The 20,475-nt window shown below is 49.3% G+C and overlaps 1 protein-coding gene across 5 annotated transcripts in view; it reads right to left on the bottom strand.

Moving 5' to 3' along the window:
* PRR5L (proline rich 5 like) overlaps positions 1-15,981 on the bottom strand; it is a 143,584-nt gene extending 127,603 nt beyond the window's left edge. The window contains exon 1 of one of the 5 annotated variants that reach the window (XM_014851028.3): positions 15,829-15,981. The gene's annotated coding sequence lies outside the window, so the exon portion shown is untranslated. Of the gene's footprint in view, positions 1-5,644; positions 6,028-15,040; positions 15,187-15,828 lie in introns of those variants that run through there. The other 4 variants (XM_070487537.1, XM_070487532.1, XM_070487533.1 and 1 more) reach the window with 4 other exon arrangements.
* Positions 15,982-20,475: the final 4,494 nt, after the last annotated feature.

The raw sequence follows: 20,475 nt of genomic DNA, 5'->3' as shown, positions 1-20,475 counted from the left end.
AAGACCAGGGGGAGGTTGATTTTGTCATGTCCTGGTCCTAAGCAACAAGTCTCCTGGTCACCCATGCCCCATCCCAAAAGAGACATCTGGATGCTCTGCGTTCAGGAGGACTCTGAGGGGCCCCAACGCTGCCTTCTCCTCCTAATGTTCCCAGCACCTTCCTCTGGTAGCTAATCCTGGAAGGACTTGTTTGGGACAAGGTAACTATGGTCCTCTGTGTACTGCGTTTATGTTTAATCACCCCACCGCACAATACTGACTTTGCATATCCTGTAAAATGTCACATTAAATTTGTTACAGTCTTTACTTGATCCCAACACTAAACTCTGCTCATGCGTATTCCATCTTCATAACTAATTGCTCATGGAACATGGCCAATTGCTCACAATTTACGCAAAATCAAAGGAAACACTGGTCAGGAGTGCTGGATTCTTAGCTTGTACCCCAAATTAATTCTTTTTTTTCCTTCCTAAAGCCCAGTACATAGTTGTAGGTGCTAGTTGCAGGTCGTTCTAGTTCTTCTATGTGGGACGCCCCCATAGCATGGCTGTGAAGAGTGGTGTGTAGGGCTGTGCCCAGGATCCGAACTAGTGAACCCCAGGCACCACAGTGGAGTGCAACAATTTAACCACTTGGCCATGGGGCTGGCCCCCCTACCCAAAATTAATTCTTAACGTGCATCTGATGAAAGGAAACTACTACAAAGCTAACAGCTTGAAAAGAAGAGAAGATTTCCTAAACCAAATATCAAGAGATTTTTGATAAAAACAACCATTAGGCAGTTTATGAATTGCATAGTGACTTCAAATTTCTAAAGCCGAAGCCATCAGCTTAAGTAAAATAACTTCTGTCTTGACTAAAGCCTTCAGTAAAATAGCATTGGGATTTCCTAAATACATCTGGACTTTCCAAATTTGAATTTTATACCAAGAATGGAGGCAAATGTATTTTCCTATCCTAATAGTTCAATTCAAGGCATAAGCTTTTCACAATAATAGCTACAGTTTTCCAAACTTTTAACTTGGACGAGGCTCTATTTTTACGTGCATTATCTCATTTAATCTTCCCAACAGCCATATAAATAGGCTCCATTATTACCTCCATTTTACAATGGAAGGAACGAGTGTGCAGAGTGATGAACTAATTTGCAGAAGTTCCCAACACCGTCTAGACAGCCCTAACTGTTCCCTCCTTTGTGCCCCTGGCATCTTACACACATCTCGTAAAACGTTATCCACGCCATTTTCTACTGGGAGAAATCCCATCGCTGTTTTGTGTGAGATCAGGCTGTTGTTCACTCAGAAAGTGCAACCTGCCTTCCCGTTGGACACCAGGCACTGTTCTGTTTTGCAGGCACCAGTCCTAGCGTCTTCGCTTTTCAGGTGAGTGACCTGGGATTCAGAGAGGTTGAGTAACCCGCCCACTGTTACAGAGCTAGTCAATAACAGAGCAGTGGGCACTCAGTAGGGGAATGGGTGTTTGCGTGTCTGCGAAGCGCTTCCAGGCCCCTTCAGGAGAGCACCGTCTTGAGACATCACAGGAATCAAGTTGGAGATGCTGAGCTATGATGGCCTGGATTGGGTAAGTTTGTGCACTGGAGCTGGGGCAGGGCTAAACGGCTCTGCTTACTAAGAAGAGGAAGGAATTGAAGGTTCCCAAGAGGCAGGGAGAGGAGAACGACTTTGGAGGCTGTTGTGGGGAAAAGGGCACTGGAGGAAACCCTCAAAGCCTAGCCAAGCAGGGTTTTGGAAGGAAGAAAGCCTAAGGGCGATGTTAAAGTTGTTTGCAGCGAGCGGTGTGCACGCATGTCTGTACTGCCACACACATCTCGTCAGTCCCTCCTCACACTTCGCCAGAGTACTGTCAGCAACGTTCACCGTGCCCACTGATGTGTGAGGAGATTCTTTTGGGTAATTCAATGAGACGCCAAGATCTGGACTATTGCCGGGCAAAAACAGAGCCTGCTCATGTGGATGCAGGAGCCCAGGCTCAAGGGGCCAAGTGACATCCATCTGAGTGAGATAAACCACTTATAGGGAGCTTACTCCAGTTCCTTCTGGCCAACCACGTGGTTCAACTGAATGAAGTACTCTCAGTACCGGGCACTAAACAAGAAAAAAACTTTCAGGGTATTTGAGACTAAACTTCTATATCACTTGCTATGAAAGAGGCACTTTACCTGCATTAACCCATTTACCGCTTCCAACAACCCTATCAAGTGGGTGCTGTTGTCGTCATTTTAGCAAAGGGAAATTGCAGCACAGAGAAGTTAAGCCGTTGCTGGTGAGAAGCGCCTCTGGGACCTGGACTCAAGCAGCCTGGCCCCAGAGGCCACACGCTGAGCCACTGTGCTCACCAGGAATGTAGGAACTGCAGGGCCGTCCCCTCCACTAGCTCCTGAGCTGACAGTGTCCACACAGTCTCTCTGATGTCCTTCCTCCAGGTAGGGGTCACCAACAACGCAGGTGAGGTCGATGACGCAGGCGGCTGCTGGGCCCCTATTTTGAGATGTCTGGCTTTTTCATACAGGAAAAGATGCCGGGGAGGACATTGGACTCACCGCCAGCTGTCTGGTCCCCGGCCCCTCCCTGCTCTGAGCCCAGCCTTCCCTGTCTGATGACATCCGAGAGCAGGCTGCCCGTTGTTTGCACCTCTGTTCCTTCAGGAGACAGCATTTGGCAACACACGAAAGCAAAGCTCGTCTCTGGCCCGAACATGGGACCAGGACAAACCTCTCTGGGATGTATTCAACGTTTTCAAAACCTGGAACACAGTTAACCCTTTGAACCTTGGATGTCGGTGTGGCTTAAAACTTCTTTCACCAGGTGCGATAAAAAACAAGACTGAGAGTGGGAAATCCCCAACAACTCGGCGAACACCTGCTTTACTTCTGGCCCCGACCAAGATTAGGTCATCGCAAACGAAACTCGGAGTCAGTTTCTCGCCCAGGGTGTAGTCTGGGTCCCTCGCCTCTTTCCGCGAGCCAGAAAGCAGACCAAGAACTAGCCATCCGGTGCCACTGGGAGAGGGGAGGCGGGCTCGCCTATCAGAGGAACCGTTAACTTTTAGAGTCATTTTCACAGTAACATTAAGCCATTTACTTTGCCATTATGCGGGGAATAAACACTGATAGAGTGTTCTGGGCTCAGAGCTGCATGCCAACATCTGGAATTCTAAAGGACACATCTGCCAGCACAGCAGCTCCTGCAGGGAGCCGCACACCAGGCCTTAGAGGCTGGTATGGAAACACAGCTGCTGCATCAGCCAGCAAAGCGAGGAAGGGGCAGGTCGCCCTGTCCAGGCCAGAAACTGAAGACTCTGTTCTGTGCAGAGAGTCAGGGGCTGTGCTCCCGGCCACAAAAATAAATGACTAAACTCGTAAAAATAAACACCAAAAGCTACTGAGCGTCTATAATGGGCCAGACGCTGTCCTGTGCACTCTGCATGTGACATTTCCTAACCGTGAGGTGGGTGCTGGTTTATTCCTGTTTACAAGCGAGGAAGGGACGGGTCAGATACTCAAGCCCACCCATCTAGTGGCAGGGCCAGGACTTGAACATAGGTTTATTCCGATGCTGGGTCCTGTCCCCCAACACCGCCTCCCAAGCCGGTGGCAATGAAGAGCCGTGCCAACAGATCATGCAGCACTCGGGCTGGCTCAGGCCCTCGCAGTCCTGTTTGCCAGCACGCACTCACCATAAAGCCCACCCGATGAGCCGAGATGTGGGAGCACGCCAGTGATGTAAGGAGCAGGTGGCAGGGTGCTCCCCACCTTCAGGCAGAGCACCCCTCCCCACCCTCTGTTCCTCACTTGTACCTTCTCATATTTGCCTGTCTCCCCTTTTCCATCTCCCGTTCCCAAAGTCATGACAGGAGACAGAGATGACTCACGGTGAGGGGCCTGTCTTCCCCACCCTGAGTCATTCCCTGGATCTCCAGATATATACCGGCTAACTTACTTACAGCTTCCCCCAAAATGGTATTCAGTGAAAAGTCTGCCTCCCACCCAAGGCCGCACCTAGCCTGTGACCAAACCCACGCTCTACCTATCAGTATTTTCTTGTGATTCCTTCCAAATGTTCTTTATATATATGTAGGAGCCCACACACTTATGTAATCTCCCCTCACCCTTGCCCATTTTCTTGGAGGTCTTCCCATGTGAAGACTCAGAGCATCTGCATTCTTTTTTATAGCTGCGTACTATTCCATTTTGTGGATGTACCATATTTACTTAACCTTCCCCTTATTAACAAACATTCAAATGATCTCCAGACTTTTGCTACTCATAAGTCGACACTTTGACCGCTGTGCCTATGTCTCAGTTGGTTAGAACTCAGTGGGAAGGAGGGAGGTTGATGGGCATCCCCAAATTCCAACAGTAGCCACCACTACAATCCATCAGAGCAAAGAAGAACATGCTCAGCAAAAGTCCTACCCTAAGAAGATCCTGCTCTGCAGGGGAGACTCCCACATCCACCTTTTCCCAAAGATTCCATCTCTCTCCAGCCCCCCAAAAAATGTGACATGTTGAACTAGGTAATCCATACATAGCACATTTTTAAGCTATGACTTCGGGGGGGCCCGCTGAGGTAGTGCACAATCCAGCTCAGCCCCACACACCAGCTCGAGAGGAGGGCGGGTGGCAGTGCTCTCCCCTGGGCGCCCCTCCCTCACCCTCCCCCCCCCCCCGCCCAGCCGGAGAGGCTCACCTGGAGCTGCAAATTGTCACCTCACTGCTAGATTTGTCACCTAGAAATGGTGTGTATTTCTTCTCCTACCCCTTTAAGGTTTTTACTAAAAACAGCTTTGCGAAGCAGCCACCCTTTTGCACAGGACTAGCACTAAAAAATGAGAATTAGGACAATTCGGATGCCCTTTGATTTGTCCTAGCATCATTGCTGTTCCCCAAACTCAGTCACTGCTTTCTGGAGTTATCTCCTCCCTCTCTGCCTCCCTGTCACTGATGCTGTTGGTGACCTGCCCAGTTCTCTTGGGTGGGACCATTTCGGGGCACACTGGTCTGGCTTTCAACAATGAGCATCTGCATCTCTTTGCCTGAGCTCTTTCTCTAGCTACCAGTGTCCACTCTGCCCACACGTAAGGCAGGCTGGAAGGACTCAGTGATTAACAGCACCACCACCACTGTCCCAGCACCCGTCAACTGACAACTAACCGAAGCTGGTATAAGTAACTAGCTCTGCTCCCTGGCTGCTCAGGGACCAGCTCTCAGGACCGTGTTCTATGTGGTTTCCAGCGTCCTCAGCAGGGCTAAGTCCATTGTGGTAACTTGCTGATAACGTAACATTTACTGGCCTTCTCTTGCTATCTCACTTCCTCTAAAAGTACGATTTGAAAACCATAGATATGCATCATCATTTTATTCTTATAACCACTCCCAACCTGCAGGTGAGGCAAGTGAGGTTCAGAGCGATTAAATGACTTACCAGAAGCCACAGACATGAGCTGAACTGTGGAGCCAAACCACATGGGGTCCGGTGCTCTTTCCTCTAATTTCACTACATTTGAGCATTGGCGATGAAACACGTTTAGTAATTTCTTGGCCGTGAAGCTTGTTTTGCTAAGAATGGGTCAGAGAATGGTTTATAGAAAGTTCTTAGAATTTAGCTTCTTCCAAGAAACTCACCAAGACATCTCCAGCTCATTCCCTCCTGAGCTGTATTCCACACGCTGTTCCAGGTCCTCTTTGACGGTCAGGCTCTCACGGCTTGCCCTGCACGTCTGCCGCACCGTCCACACCCATTGTACAGCACTCAGAACCATCACCCGTAGCAGTCAGCTGTCGCTGCCACGCCGCTTCGAAATAAAGACTGTGACTTAAGGAAACAAGCACTGCATTTTCTTGCTCACAGGTCTGCAGGTTGGCTGGGGCAACCCTGCTTCAGTGTAGGTTTGGGTCTGCTCCATGCGACTCATCCTGGGGCCCAGAGAGAAGGGGCCGTGGCTACACACAGCGTGCTCCTCTCGTGGTGGTTACCGGAGCACATGCAGGCATTCCTTAAAGCCTCTGCTAGAGTCGTACCCACTTGCATTCCATTGGCCAAAGCAAGTCACTGGCCAATGCCCAAAGTTAGTGGGGCAATAACTGCCCTACGTCCCAAGGGGCAAGGGAGGTGAGCAAAGATTTGCTGAATAATACTCCGGTCCACCACGTCAGCTAAAAACGCGGTCCCCACGAAGGGAGGTCAAGTGCATCTTTCCAAAGTCCTCTAAATCTACAAACTGATGCTGTCCTATTAATCAAGTCAGCCCAATAAGCTGCCAAGAGGAGACCGTTCCAAAGGCCCTTTCCTGAAAGACCCAAGGGAAATGTGAAATGGCGGTCTCCCAGAACAGAGATCCCCAAGATGGAAACTATGCAGTCGAGACTGAGATATTTAAAAAATCAACTACTTCACTCCTAATGATCTGCCCGAGATCCAGCTTTCAAGGGCCCCTTTGTGGAGGAAGGGATCTGCAGATGGAGAGAAGGGGCAGCTGTGGGTGATTTATAAGCTCCATCCTAGATATTCCATTTCTGGCAGTGGAAGTCTTGGCCAAGATGCAGAACCGTGAGTAACTAGGATAAAGGCTCCTTAGTCGATTCTCTCCTTCTGCTGGACGCTGTTGGTGCCTCTGCCCAGCTCCTCAGCATCCATTTCCCTTTCTCCCTTTCCAATAGAATCCTAATTTTGCTCAGGGAACTGCCCTCCTCAGGGAATAACGACCCACCTCCAACACAAAGCTGAGGGCGGGCCTAATTGACCAGCGGTAACTCCACTCCCTTTGCCAATGATTGGTTCCAGAACAGTCTGTGACCTAGAATGAGCTGGTGAGACAAACAGTGCCTGTGGGAAAAGTTTGCTGGAAGAGGTAGGGAGGGGCTTCCAGAACGAGTCTCTTCCCTGTGAGGAGAAAGCTCTGGGAAGAAACTGACCCTCTCTTCTCTCTCTCAACCTTGCTACGTCTAGATGTTGCTGCTTGAGCCCTCATTCTTCCTGCAGATGAAACAACAGGAAGATGGCAGAGCAGAGAAACGGAAAGAGCAGGTGTCCTGAGGGCACCAAACTGCTGAATCAACCTCCCCTGAGGCTTGCCCTAATTATGTCTACTTTTAAATGACATAATAAAATATCCTGGTTGGTGACTCTTGACTCACAGCTAAAGGCATCTTAACCAGGCTGTAGCTCAGCACTTATCAGCAGCGTGTCTTTGGGCAAGTCAATCTCTCTGACTCCAAATTGGCAGCGTCTGGTGCCTGGTAAGGGTGCAAATGACTCGCAGCCATGATTTTTATTAAAGGACTTATTGGTACCAGCGAGCAGGAGAGTGCAGGCCTGAGCTAAAAACTGCAGTTTCCCTGCTTCCCTGTGCTGACAGCTGTTGTCCTCTGGCTGTTCCTTCTGGAAAGTTGCAATAAAACCTTTACAACGAGAAGGACCTGTGTCTTTCTAGGGTGGACAGAGGAGTGTCAGGTCTGTTCCTCTACCCACTGAAGCCCACGAGGGGTGAAAGTTGCACAGCAAAGAGTAAAGGGCGACACGTTTTTTTCTTTTTAAATATTATATCATTCTTATATATTTTTTTAAATATGGAAAATGTGGATAAGCAATATGGGAAAAAGAGAAGAACATTTACACATGATCCCATCACCCAAAGAAAACCACTGTGAACACTGGTGTGTGTTCCTCCAGACTTTTTGTGGTGGTGATTTCCTTGAAAAGAAAAAAAAAAGAGAAAAACAGGCCTCTTTGCACACTTCTCCTGGGGGTGAACTTGGGAGGCCCTTTTTGGAGGGCCACTTTGCAGCCTTTCAATATGTTTTTTGAAAATGCACCAACCCTTTGGCTCCAGAATTCTGCTTGGAGGAATCTATTCTCCAGAAACATCGATGAGAGGAGTGGACACAGCTGGAGCTCATAGAATGCCAGCTCCTGTTCTGCGCAGCTCTGTGTCCTCTCAGGCAATCCTCGCAACCCATGAAGCAGGTACTATTTTTTCATAAGAGCTCTATTGAGACACAATTCACATACCATACAATTTACCCACTTAAAGTGCACGATTCAATGGTTTTTAGTATATTCACAGAGTTGTGTAACCATCGCCACAATCAATTTTGGAACATTTTCATCATCTCAAAAAGAAACTCCTCACCGCCTCAACCACTCCCCACCCTGGCAACGCCCAGTCTGCTTTCTGTCTCCGTGGATTCGCTTATTCGGGACATTTCACGTAAATGGAATCGTCTGATATGTGTCTTTGGTGACCGGCTGCTTCCAGTGAGGGTAAGGTTTCAGGATTCCCTCAGGCTGCAGGTGCGTCAGGACTGCCTTCTTCTCAACGCCGAGCGATATTCCGCGGTGTGGACAGACCACATTTTCTTTATCTGTTCATCAGTTGACGGACATTCGGGTCTTTTCTACCTTTTGGATGTTGTGAATAACGCTGCCGAGACTATTTGTGTACAAGTTTTGTGTGGACATGTGTTTTCATTTATCCTGGGTATATGCATTGGAGAAGAATTATCGGGTCATACGATCATTCTATATTTAACCTTTTGAGGAGCTGCCAAATGTTTTTCCAAAGTGGCTGCACCATTTTACATTCCCACCAGCAGGGTCCCAATTTCTTCACATCCTTGCCAACCAGCATTATCTGTCTTTTTTACTATAGCCATCCTACTGGATGGGAAGTGGCATCGCATTGTGGTTAATTTGCATTTCCTTGAGGGAGGTACCATGATTACCTTCATTTTATTCATGAAGAAGGTGAGGCACAGAGAGGTTGATTAACTTGACTCTGGTTACTTAGTAAGTGTACATATTCTTGTCTATACAACACTATATGCAAAAAAAAGTTTGTTGTGGCACTGTTCATGAAAAAAAATTAGAACAACCCATATGCCCATCTAAAGGAGTTTATCCCTATAGAGGACCATTAGGCAGCTCTCAAAGGATGAGGAGAGTCCATTTATGCTGGCGTGGAAGGAACTCCAAGACACACGGTCAGTGAAAGAAGCGAGTCACAGAATCACGCGTGCAAAACGAGCCCTTAGAGAGACACAGACATAGAAGTGGATGTAGACGTAGATATAGATATCGATGTGGATGTAGATATAGCTATGGATATGTAAGATATAGATGATATATAAATATATAGATACAGATACGGGTATAGATCTAGACATGGATACAGATACAGATACAGATACAGATATAGATACAAATACAGATACAGATATATATACAGATACAGATATAGATACAGATACAGATACAGATATAGATACAGATACAGATACAGATATAGATATGGACTAGAAGGCTACACCCCAACCTCCTCACAGTGCTCCCTAGAAAGCAAGCTCCAGGAGAGCAGGGACTTTTTCATTTTGTGCATTGCCGCCAACACCTAGAAGAGGATGTAGACCACAGTAGCGGCTAAATAAATATTTGCTGTTCAATGGACAGTTCCTCTGGAGAGACGAGCGGAAGGCACGCGTATGCACAGAGGAGCTCATGTTTTACTCTGCAGACCCATGTCTTCTATGCATGAATTCATGCAGTCGTTGTATCACTTTTGGCACAGAAAAAACAATAACCTGGAAGTGTTGGGGCCTTTAGCAAGAAAAAAATGAGGCCCCAGAGAATTGCTATGAAACTGAGAAGTGGCCTCAGTGGCTTCCCAGGATGTCGGGAGGACCCCCCGGGCGCAGTGGCCCTGACCTCAGTGCGTACAGCTCCCTCCCAGCCGGGCTCCACCTCTGGGCTTGGTCACCTGGAGGGCAGACGGGTGCTCCTGCCCTGCTGGCCACCCCCACCTGATCGATAAGCCGCTCTTCCAGGTGACAGGAAGCCAATGCCAAGATGCCGGCAGTGAATCTTGTTTTCATGCCCAAGATCTTAAAAATCAATAAGCATTAGAAGGACACAGTCGAGTATTTTCTTTCTATTGTTTTTCAATATTTGTTTAATTTGTTGTCCCTGTCGAGCCCTCTGACGCTGCCCGGGGCCCGAGGGCTGCCAGTGAAGCAGCCCAGGAACTCATGATGCATCAGTCAAGGCTAACGGCACGTGGGGGCACTGGGAGACAAGCAGGAAAGGGACCAGGGGCTGTGGCTTACCTGTGCAGTCAACTTAGGACACAGGAATGACCCAGAGATTACAGCAGTTGCAGGTGACAAAATTCAAACAATGAAAGTAGTAAGTTGCACCCAAAATGATGGTTAGCAGAGGCCAGGAGCAGAGAAGTGGGAGCTGGAAGTACAGTAAGCTGCCCCTCACGGATGAAGGTGATGTGACGGGTCTACTAACACCCTTGCTTGAAGAGGATGCCTCCACACTCTCTGACTAGGCCCCACTTCTCATGCCAAGATGGGCCGGGTTCTCACGGGGTATGGAATGGGCCCCATCTTTGACTCCCCCTGCCCACAACTGTCGTCACCAAGTCCTGTCCACTCCACTCCAGGATAACGTGATCCTGTCCGTGGTATCCCTCTCCACCATTACTATTTTAGTTCAATTCCCCATCACCACTTGTCTGGGCTCCTGCACCTGCTCCCTAAGCGGTCCTCCCACCTGAGTCCTGCTCTCCTGCAGCTCCTTCCCCACAGAGAGGGACTGTGCTTGAGAGGCAGTGTGTCCTGGAGGTTAGGAGCACGGGCTCCGGATCCAGGTGCCCGGCTTCCCATCCCGGCTCCTCCAGGCCCCTCCAGATTCGGGACCTCAGGAAGGTTACTTAACTCTCCTCTGCCTCAGTTTGCCTCATCTCTAAAGTACAGATGCTGATTTGTGGGTACCCGGCAAAGGCACAATGGGGACTGAGTGAGCTCACATAGATGAAGTGCTTAGAGCCATGCTGCCAGACCCTAGGAGCCCAGTACTGGTTAGTGGCGTTTTTCTGAAACGCAGCCCCCTGCGCTCACGAGCGTCAGGACAAAGTCCAAACTGTCGCACGCACCTCACAGCTCTGCAGGACCTGCTCGCCCTTCCCCTCGCACCTCTCGGGGACTCCCCGCTTCACACTCTGCACTCACATTAAATGTCTTGTTCCTCTAGCAAAACAGGCTACGAGGCCTTCACACATGTTGTTCCCCCTGTCTAGAACATTCTCCTAGAAGTTCTTCCCGTCCCTCTGCCTGCTGACTGCTCACCTCTCAGGTCTTAGATGACCTTTTCTCTGGGAAGTGTCTCACCCATCAAATTCCAGTTAGGGGCCTTCCTCTTCTCATCACAGTACCCTGACTTACCATCGATGCACTTACTACTTTGTATTTTTAAGTTTTTATTATGAACTATTTCACACCGAAAATCCAAAAGCCAAAGGAGTGGTACAATAGCACAACAAACTCTCATATACTCCCAACAATTGGTAACATTTTATCATATTTATTTTCTCTCTCTCTCTCTGTATTTATTTTGTTTTCAAGTACATTACAGACAACATCATCTTTCACCCCTAAGCGTTTCAATTTGCATCTCCAAAAAATAAAAAAGCTGAGGGGTATTCTCCCACCTAAAACACAATGCCATAACCACACCTAAAAAAGTGAATCATTGCCTAATATCACTGAATACTTGGTCCATATCCAAACTCACCCAGCACTCCCCTCTTCCCTCTGAGAGCCTTTCCGCTCCATCTCAGTGGACGGCTCCTGTCCTCGCTCTCAGCTCCGGGAGGAATGGACTGTGTTCCCTGTGCCTCCCTCTCCCCAGCACTCAGCCGTGCCAGGCCTTCAGTACATATTTGTTGAAAGAAAGAACAACCCTTGTGCCCCACTTCCTCCTGCTAAGAAGGGTCTCCATCCTCCTCCAGTCCCAGCCCAGCTGCCCCCTACACACACATACACACACACACACCCCTCGCTAACGGCACAGCACCTCTTCAGTGGTCCCAGTCAGACACCAGAAGGGCGTTCTAGATATCTCCCTCGGTGGGCCCACAGGCTCCCACTCTCTCTCTGCTCTAACCCTTTCCCCTTTCTACTCTCGAGGAGGCCAGAGCTTCCATTGGGCCGTCCATCTTCCCTGGCCCAGCCCCCTGACTCTTGACACCTCCAGTCCTCGCACTCGAAAAGGCAAACCCGCTGGGGTTGCTTCTCTGCTTTAAGCCCTGCTGGGTCACCCCTGGGCCGGGCCTCCCCCTCCAGCCTCAAGCACTAATCCGCCAGCTCCCCACCTCCATCCTTCGCCCCATCCTGACTCTTGCTTCCCCACCCCACCCGGCTTGATCTCTGGCCATTCAAAACCATCTGCGGGTCTCTGAGCACGTTATGCTTTCCCTCCCATCGCTCCACCTGAATGTCCCTGCCTCCAGCACCTCACCTTCCTCTGAGAACCCCCGGAGAGAAGTTCAGACGTCATGTTTTCCAGGGTCCATTCAACGATCTGGCCCTCCCTGGCAGAGTGCCCACGAACACCGCAGGCATAACAGGTGTTCATTAAATACCTGCCAACTGGGTGAACAGAATCATTGTCCTCTCCTTCCTCCCTGGTCCAGTCAGCTGCAGCCCCAGCCCAGCCCAGTCCTGCTCCCTGGTCCCCTGACTCCACCCCAGCCCAGCTCGGCGCAGCCCTGCACGGTCACCAGATGGACCCTGGACACAGCCTTAGCACGCAGCTTCCGAACAGCTGCCGGACCTGACACAGTCTTCCTTTCCTGGGAAACTGTGCAAGGATGGGCAATACCAGGCATGGACCTTTTATATTTAAAGAAAAGAATTAAAAATCTAAACAAAAAAATTTCTTCAAAACAAATTCCTTTATATTTTGAAGTCTGCTTTAGGTAAAATGCCTTCTAGGAGACAGAAGCTGAGAGGGCACGGCCCCTTCTGCCCCAAATAGGATTTTCAGAATACAATATTGTTTACATGCACGTCTATAAAGAAGATATTCCATTTCTACATCATTATTCCACTGATCAAGTTACGCTGGCGGAGGGGCTGGGGTTCTGAGAAGAGAGCCCCTTGGTACATGGAACTGGTTTCATATGGCCCCTGGGAAAGTCCCCGCGGTCCTTGTGGCCCCAGCACCTGCCCCTGCATCACAACGGGAGCACAAGCAAAGATTTTCCCTTTTTCCCTTTATAACATTCTGCTAAGAAGGACATTTCTACCAGCACAGAACAAAAGCTGGCAGGCGAAAGATCTCGGAACCCGGGTGGCGAAGGGCAGCAGAAGGATAACGAATCAGGTTAGAGCCGGAATCCACCTCCCCCTTCTTGCTGAACATCTGTCTTGGGTGAGCTCCTGAACCTTTCTGAGCTCCCGATTCTTCTCCTTTGGCTATCTGTGGATACTGTTTTCTTTCTCATAGGGTTCTTCATGAAAATGAAAGGAGACGTGTAGAAGGATGGAGAAACGATTTCTGTCTCAGTTTGTGCTGAAGGCACAAGACATTCGATGACACATTCCACAGGGAGCTGTGACACCCCATGGGACTCATGGAAGGGACCAGGCCCCCCTTACCGGACCACCCCCATCCCACGAGGGTGGGTTGGATGAGGAAGACAGTGGGAAAGCAGAGGAGGAACTCTGGAGTCAGCAATGGGTACGCTCCAAGGCCCCACTGCCGAGCGGGAGCTCAAAGCCACCGTGGCCCTGGAGCTGGGCTGTCACCGAGGCTCGTGTCTGAATCATGCCTGACAAACTCAAGGTGCAGCAGGGATGGGGTGGCCAGCTGGAGTGGAGGGGGGCGGCCTTGCGCTTGCAGGCAAACGGGAGTTGAGTATTTTCTGTAATCCAGAGGTATGAATGGGCCACCTTGAGGGCCATGCAGATCCTTTTTAAGAGGGCCACCAGGAGGCAGAGAGAACCTGATAGCATCTGTTACAGCTGTGCATCCCCCAGATTCATTTGTTGAAGCACGAACCCCCGGACCTCAGACTGTGACACAGTGGGAGAAAGGCCTTTAAAGAGGTGATTAGGTTAAGGGGAGGCCTTTAGAGTGGGCCCTACGACAATCTCATGGGGATCTTCATGAGGAGATTTGGACTCACAAGAGACACCAGGGATGCTCGTCCACAGAGGGAAGACTGTGTGAGGACACAGGGAGAAGACGGCCACCTGCAAGGCAAGGACGGAGGCCTCGGAAGAAACCAACCCTGCCCACGCCTGGATCCCAGACTTCTAGCCATGAGAATCATTGTTTAAGACATCCAGTCCACGGTATTTGTTTCAGCAGCCCCAACAAACTGATACAGCACTGCTCAGATGCTGGGGGACTAAGGAAAGAGTCTAAGGCAGCCAGCTCCAAGGGACTAGCCATGTACAAATCCCCAAAGTTGAGGAAGGAGGGTTTTCTCTGAAGTATCCACAAAATCGTACCGCGAGACAAAGAATCAAGTTTAAACACCCACCAGGCCCAGCCAGTGGGGTGCCAGCTTACCACAGCATCAACCAAGTAAGGACTCCCTGTCCCCTTCCTCCTCCTCTCCCCACCAGGGATCGGAACCTTCAGGGAGCCAGAGAGAGGCATACGGTGGGAAGTGAAAATCTGACCCCAAAGCCCGTCCCAGCTCCGGGCCCTGCTGGAGGAGGAGAGCAGCCTCCACTTGGGAGGAAGTCTGATGACCGGGTTATCCCACAGACCTGGACACATCAGCTACTGGCTGAGACAGTGCTGGAACTAGAAAGACAGCAGAAAAGTCACAGACCTGCCCTAATTTTCATCCCAGCGAAAGCAAAGAGTGGGGCACCACAGGAAAAGCTGAGGGGCAGTGATAGGCAAAAATAAAGTTGGCTTCCTGAATATACCCTGCGAGTCCTGTTTACTTAACATACTTCCTCCTCCACATGCGCAGCTTAGCCCGTCTCTGGCCACATAGAGACGGCATTCATTGAGCAATTACCATCCTTCCAAATCCCGTCCTGTCACCATGAGCAATTCCATGTTCTCTGAGGGAGGCAAAAGCTAATGACACCAGACAAACTAACTATTTATGGGCTTCTGTGTTCCTCAAGCTGACAACTCAAGTGCAGATGTCACACAAAGCCAGGGACAGAACGCCGCCCTCCTTACCTCACGACCCAGAGAAGGAGACTCACCAAACCAGCGCAGGCTGGGCAGGCTTCAGAGTCACATAATGCTCCAGAGAGAGCTGAGTTCAAATCCTGACTCTGCCACTTGGCAGCTGCATGGCCCCGAGCGAGTGACTTAACTTCTCTGGACTTCAGTTTCCTCATTTATAAAATGGAGATAACAAAAGGACCCACCCAGCAGGGTTCTTATGGGGAGTCAACAAGGAAATACATGCAAAATACTTAGAACGCTGCCTGGCACAGGGCAAAGGACTCGACACTCACAGTTGTCGTTACACATCACTGCCTCTCCAAGTGAAACCCTGCAATAACCTTGGTCTATTGTAAAGAACAGCATATGAGAGGCAGAGGATGAAAAGCACAGAACCAGGCCGCCTGGGTGTGAATCGAGCAGAAATGGGAAGTACGTTGTGTAAGTGTTTGCTATTATTGCTATCGATACAGTAGGATACGTACAGTAATATGTATACTGAAACAATGCGTACAGTGAGAGCTTAATAATGGCAGCTATTCTTAAGGGAACGGTCATCTCAATAAACCCACATGGGCTCTGAAGTTTCTGGTCACCCAAAGACATCAGAGGCATCGAACAGGGGTCAGATGGGCAGAGTGTTTCCCTAACCGGGAGGCTACCGAACTTGATCTCAGCTGCTTTTGCTGGCTTATTTATCAGAAGGCAGTGGCTCTCAAGAAAACAGATGTCTTGAACACAAAAACCCACCTTCCTGGGGCTGGACCCTCAGCCATCACCTCCAGCCCCTGCTCCCCGCCAGCAGCTCTCTCGCCTGTGTTACCTGGTCTGTTTCCCTCCTCCAGGGCAGGTCCCATCTTGCAGGGGAGAGGTGAGGCCCACGGCCCTCCAGCTTCCTGAGAAGGCGACATTTCAATGGTCCTAGCTCTCTCTGGGCCTGGCTTTCTACTCAGTTCCCACTGACCTGGAGCCTGAGGACTGACAGAGAAGCAGGCGGAAAAGATGAAAAGCTGATACCCCGCCCGCAGGAAATAATTGTTTAGCTGATTCCAGAACTGAAAACACAGTGTAACATTGGAGAAAGGAGAGTACAGTGCCATTCAAGGCCATTGTCACAGCCGCTGCTCTGTGCATCAGCGGAACAAAGGGGCCCTGTGTGGGAGGACAATGCTGTGTGTCACCAGCCACTTCTGTGTTACTCCTGGGGACGGGAGGATGAGAAACGAGGTCACAGTGCCCTCCCGGGTCTGACGTGCCCTGGACTTCACTAATCATGGCCACCAGGCCAGTCAGAGCTGGGAGAGGAACTCTGGACTCCCAGCCCATGGTGTTCTGAAATGGGGGGCAGGGGACATGCCCCAGGAGTGACCTACTGGGTACGTCCTGTCTTCTAGGCATGGCTAATCCCTAATGCCCGCCCCCCCTTTCTCTCACCAGTTTTCAGAGGCTCGCCTCAAGTTAGAACTGAAAAGAATCACAGATACCATCTCTCCAAATGAGGGGCACCTGGCCTGGACCAGTGCCCAGCCGTGTAGCATCTTAGTAGCAGTTGGCAAGACCAGATGAGTCATTACATAACAGCATCCACTGAACCCCCATAATGGACCAGACATTATACCATGAAGCTCGCAAAATGACCCCATTTCTCCTGCCTTCAAATCCTGCCTCTGCCACTAATTCCCCTGGACTGGGAGCAAGTTTTTTCTCTGAGTCTTACTTTTCCCATCTGTAAACTGGGATTATTCTTGATTTACTGTGAGGATTAAATAAGTTAATACATGTAAAACTCTTAGAACAGTGCTTGGCCCGTAAAAATTGCTCAGGAAGCACGGATGACAAATCAGATGCCCACGTTATGCCTGCAACTTGCTTAGACTCATGGGGAGATGGTATGGAAATGGCTGGAAACCCAGGATCCAAAATGCAGCCTGGCCGCCTACTACAGCCTGAGTTTACCCCAGTAGGTCCCTGAGGGAAGTTGGGCTCTAAGGAATACTGTCAGGAATAAGGCAGGTGACAAACTACAGAGAGGACCAACTGTGACACAATAGAGAGCAGTGGGGACAGTGGGGATTCAGAGAGCCCATGCCAGTCTTTAGGGGACAGCCAGGGCTTGGCTCCAGCCAACAGCTGCAACGCGTTTAGGTGGAAACAGCATGGCTAGGCCTGCCAGTTTTTAAAGAAAAGCCATAAAACTGGATTTTTATGTTAGATCTCCCAATTTTGAAACACAGTGTTACCTAAGATATTGTTAGTGTAGAGAGTCCCAAATCACGCAGCTTGTGGTGCCCCATCTGGACAAGGGTAGCATTTCCGAGCCAGTGCATGCAGGTCATTTTCAGGTCTCCTGTCCCCAGTTTGCCTGCAGTGTCCCAGTGAGCTGCTCAGGCCACTTCCAAGCTACTGCTTGGCTTAGGGCAGGTGGCCCAGGACCAAAAAGACAGAGCAGTCCCTTCTCCCTGGACTTGCCCTCATCTTAATACATGGAGTTGGGGTGAGGAAAAGGGAAACCAGGAAAATCAGGGGGGCTGTCCCTAAAGGACTACAGGCCCCGAGGCCTAGTCCGCCCCTGCAGGCGTTCCTCTGATAAGGAAGGCAGCCAGGACTAGTGCTAGGATCAGAGCGCAGGCTGGGGCTGGAGCCCCATAATCTCCATCAGTACCTCAAATGAACATAAGTAGTCTAAGTGACAAAATGTGCTTGCCGTGCAAATGCAACTTCAAAACAAGATTACTCACAGTGAAATACCACTTCACACCCACTAGGATGGCTATGGGCAAAAGGCAATAGCGAGCGCTGGTGAGCATTTGGAGAAATCGGACCCTCATACGTGGCTGATGGGCACATACAATGGTACAACCACTTTGGGAAACAGTCTGGCAGTTCCTCAGAAAGTTAAACACAGTTACCATACGACCCAGCAATTGCACTCCCAGGTATAGACCCCCAGAGAAATGAAAACAGAAATACACACAAAAACCTGTTCAAGGGTGTTCACAGCAGCATAACTCATGAAAGCCAAAAGGTGGAAACAACCCAAATGTCCATCAACTGAGGAATACACGAACAAAATGTGGTTTATCCACACAATTGAAATTATTCAGCAATCAAAAGCAATGAAGCCCTGATACATGCTACAACACGGACAGCCCTTGAAAATATTATGCTAAGTAGAAGAAACCATTAAAAAAGACGATATGTCATCTGCTTACATTTAGAGGAAGTGTCCAGAAGGGCAAATCTACAGAGACAGAAGGAGATCAGTGGTTGCTCAGGGTTGGGGTGTGATGGAGACAGCTGGGGAAAGATAGCTAAAGGCTATGGGGTCTCTTTTGGGTGGTAAATATGTTCTAAAATTGACTGTGGTGATGGTTACACAACTCTGAATATACTAAAACCCACGGAATCGCATACTGTAAATGGGGAAATTGTATGATATGTGAATTACACCTAAATAAAGCTATTACTTAAAAGAAAGAAAGAAAGAAACCTGAGACTGCAGCCCTTAAGCATCTTCTATTAAAAAATTCTGGGAGCCGGCTCGGTGGCATAGTGGTTAAGATTGCATGCTCCACTTCGGCAGCCTGGGGTTCCCAGGTTCGGATCCCAGGTGCAGACCTACACATTGCTCCTCAGCCATGCTGTGGCAGCATCCCACATACAAAATAGAGGAAGGTGAGCACAGATGTTAGCTCAGGGACAATCTTCCTCACCAAAAAGAAAATCGGTATCTATATCGCTCTCTTCACTTCAGTCCCGTCGGAGAAGACAGGACAAGAGTTACAAAAGGATAGTTTCCCTCAAACGCTCAGGACACAAACAAGGGTGACCTGCTGGCCTGGTTCACCCAGGACTGTCCCAGGGTTAGCACTGAAAGCCACGTCCCAGGAAACCCCTCACCCCTGAGGACTGAGATGGTTGATCACCTTGGTACCAACCCTTTCCCATAGCACAAGAAATCTCTGCTCTTTAGAGCTGCCAATGGCTGGAATGCAATCTTCAGATAAATAATCCTTCTCCCTTTTGGGTGTAAGTCATTATTGAGCTCCCCCTAACCGTCAAAAGGTATTTTTATTATTGTTGTTCCCATTTCACAGATGGGGAACCTGAGGTTCAAAGAGATGAAGTAACTTGCCAGAAGTACACAGGAGCTGGACATTGAGCCTCGGGCTTTTTCCAAAGCCCAGGGTACCCCTTCCACTCATCATATTGTGTCTCACCAAACCACTGGGGTGACCGTCCAGCAACACGCTTAAATTGTTCTTGCTGCCTGGGGAAGGTAGTCAGACCTCCAGAGGAAGCATGAGTTTCCAGCTTGGGAAGACAAGGAGACAGGTACAGCTTGGTGGTTAACAGTACAGACTCTGGAGGTGGACTGCTCAAGTCTGAAGCCGGGCTCTGCCGCTACTTAGCTGTGTGACCTTGGGCAAGTTAACTTCTCCCTGCCTCAGTTTCCCACATGTAAAATGGGAAAAATAATAGTATTCTCTCTGTGTGTGTATCACATAAGATTGTTATCTGAAGTAAATAAATCAACAAGTGGAAGAGGCTTTAAAATGGAGCCTGGCACACAGCAAGTTTATTAAATAAATGAAATTAAGCACAGCTTCAAACACACAGAATTGGAAAGAAATCAGATTAGGCCTAACAAAAACCAGGCAGTGAGACCAAATCACGGAAATGAACTCTGACATTCTGTTCTGTTCCTTCCCTTGAAAATGTTTATGGTTTAGGAATTGCTGGAAGCTCTCCAGACCACAGACAAACCTTCAAATGCAACATGGTAGCGGAGATCGGAGCAGCCTGACTAAAATGGGATGACATGGTGCAGGCTTGCAGGCCCTGCCTGGCACCGACTGGAGCCTGGGGGATCCCCTCATATCACACGTGCCCCCAAGGCAAGGACAGCTGAGTATCCTCCTACTGGGGCGGCACCTGTCACTCAGCTTGGCTCTCTTAGGTAGGCGTGATCAACATCACTTTACAGATGTGGAAACTGAGGCTGAGAGAAGTTCAAGAATTTGTTCAAGCGATAGTTAATAACGTGTAGAGTTGGGATTCAAACTTCAGTTGAATTCTAAAGCTGCTATTCTCCCTTACTGCCTCCATGTGTAGTTATCATTGCTGTGTAACAATTACCCCAAAACTTAGTAGCTTAAAACAACAAATGCTTATCATCATATAGTTTTTGAAGGCAAGAAATCTAGGAGTGGCTTAGCTGGGTGGTTCTGGCTCAGAATCTCTCATGAGGTTACAGTGAAGATGTTGGCCAAGGCTACTGGCATCTCAAGGTTCTAGTGGGGCTGGAGAATCTGCTTCCAAACTCAGTAATGCGGTTGTTGGGCGGCCTTAGTTTCTGGCTGGCTATTGGCAGGAGTCTTTATCTCTTCACCGCAAGGACCTCTCCAGAGGACTGCTCACCACATGGCAGCTTGCTTTTCCCAGAGTAAGAGAGTCAAGAAAAAGAGAG

Source organism: Equus asinus, chromosome 17 (genome assembly GCF_041296235.1).
Source record: "Equus asinus isolate D_3611 breed Donkey chromosome 17, EquAss-T2T_v2, whole genome shotgun sequence".
Classification (NCBI taxonomy): domain Eukaryota; kingdom Metazoa; phylum Chordata; class Mammalia; order Perissodactyla; family Equidae; genus Equus; species Equus asinus.
Note: the sequence above shows the minus strand (reverse complement) of the source record. Positions and strands in the feature narration are given on the sequence as shown.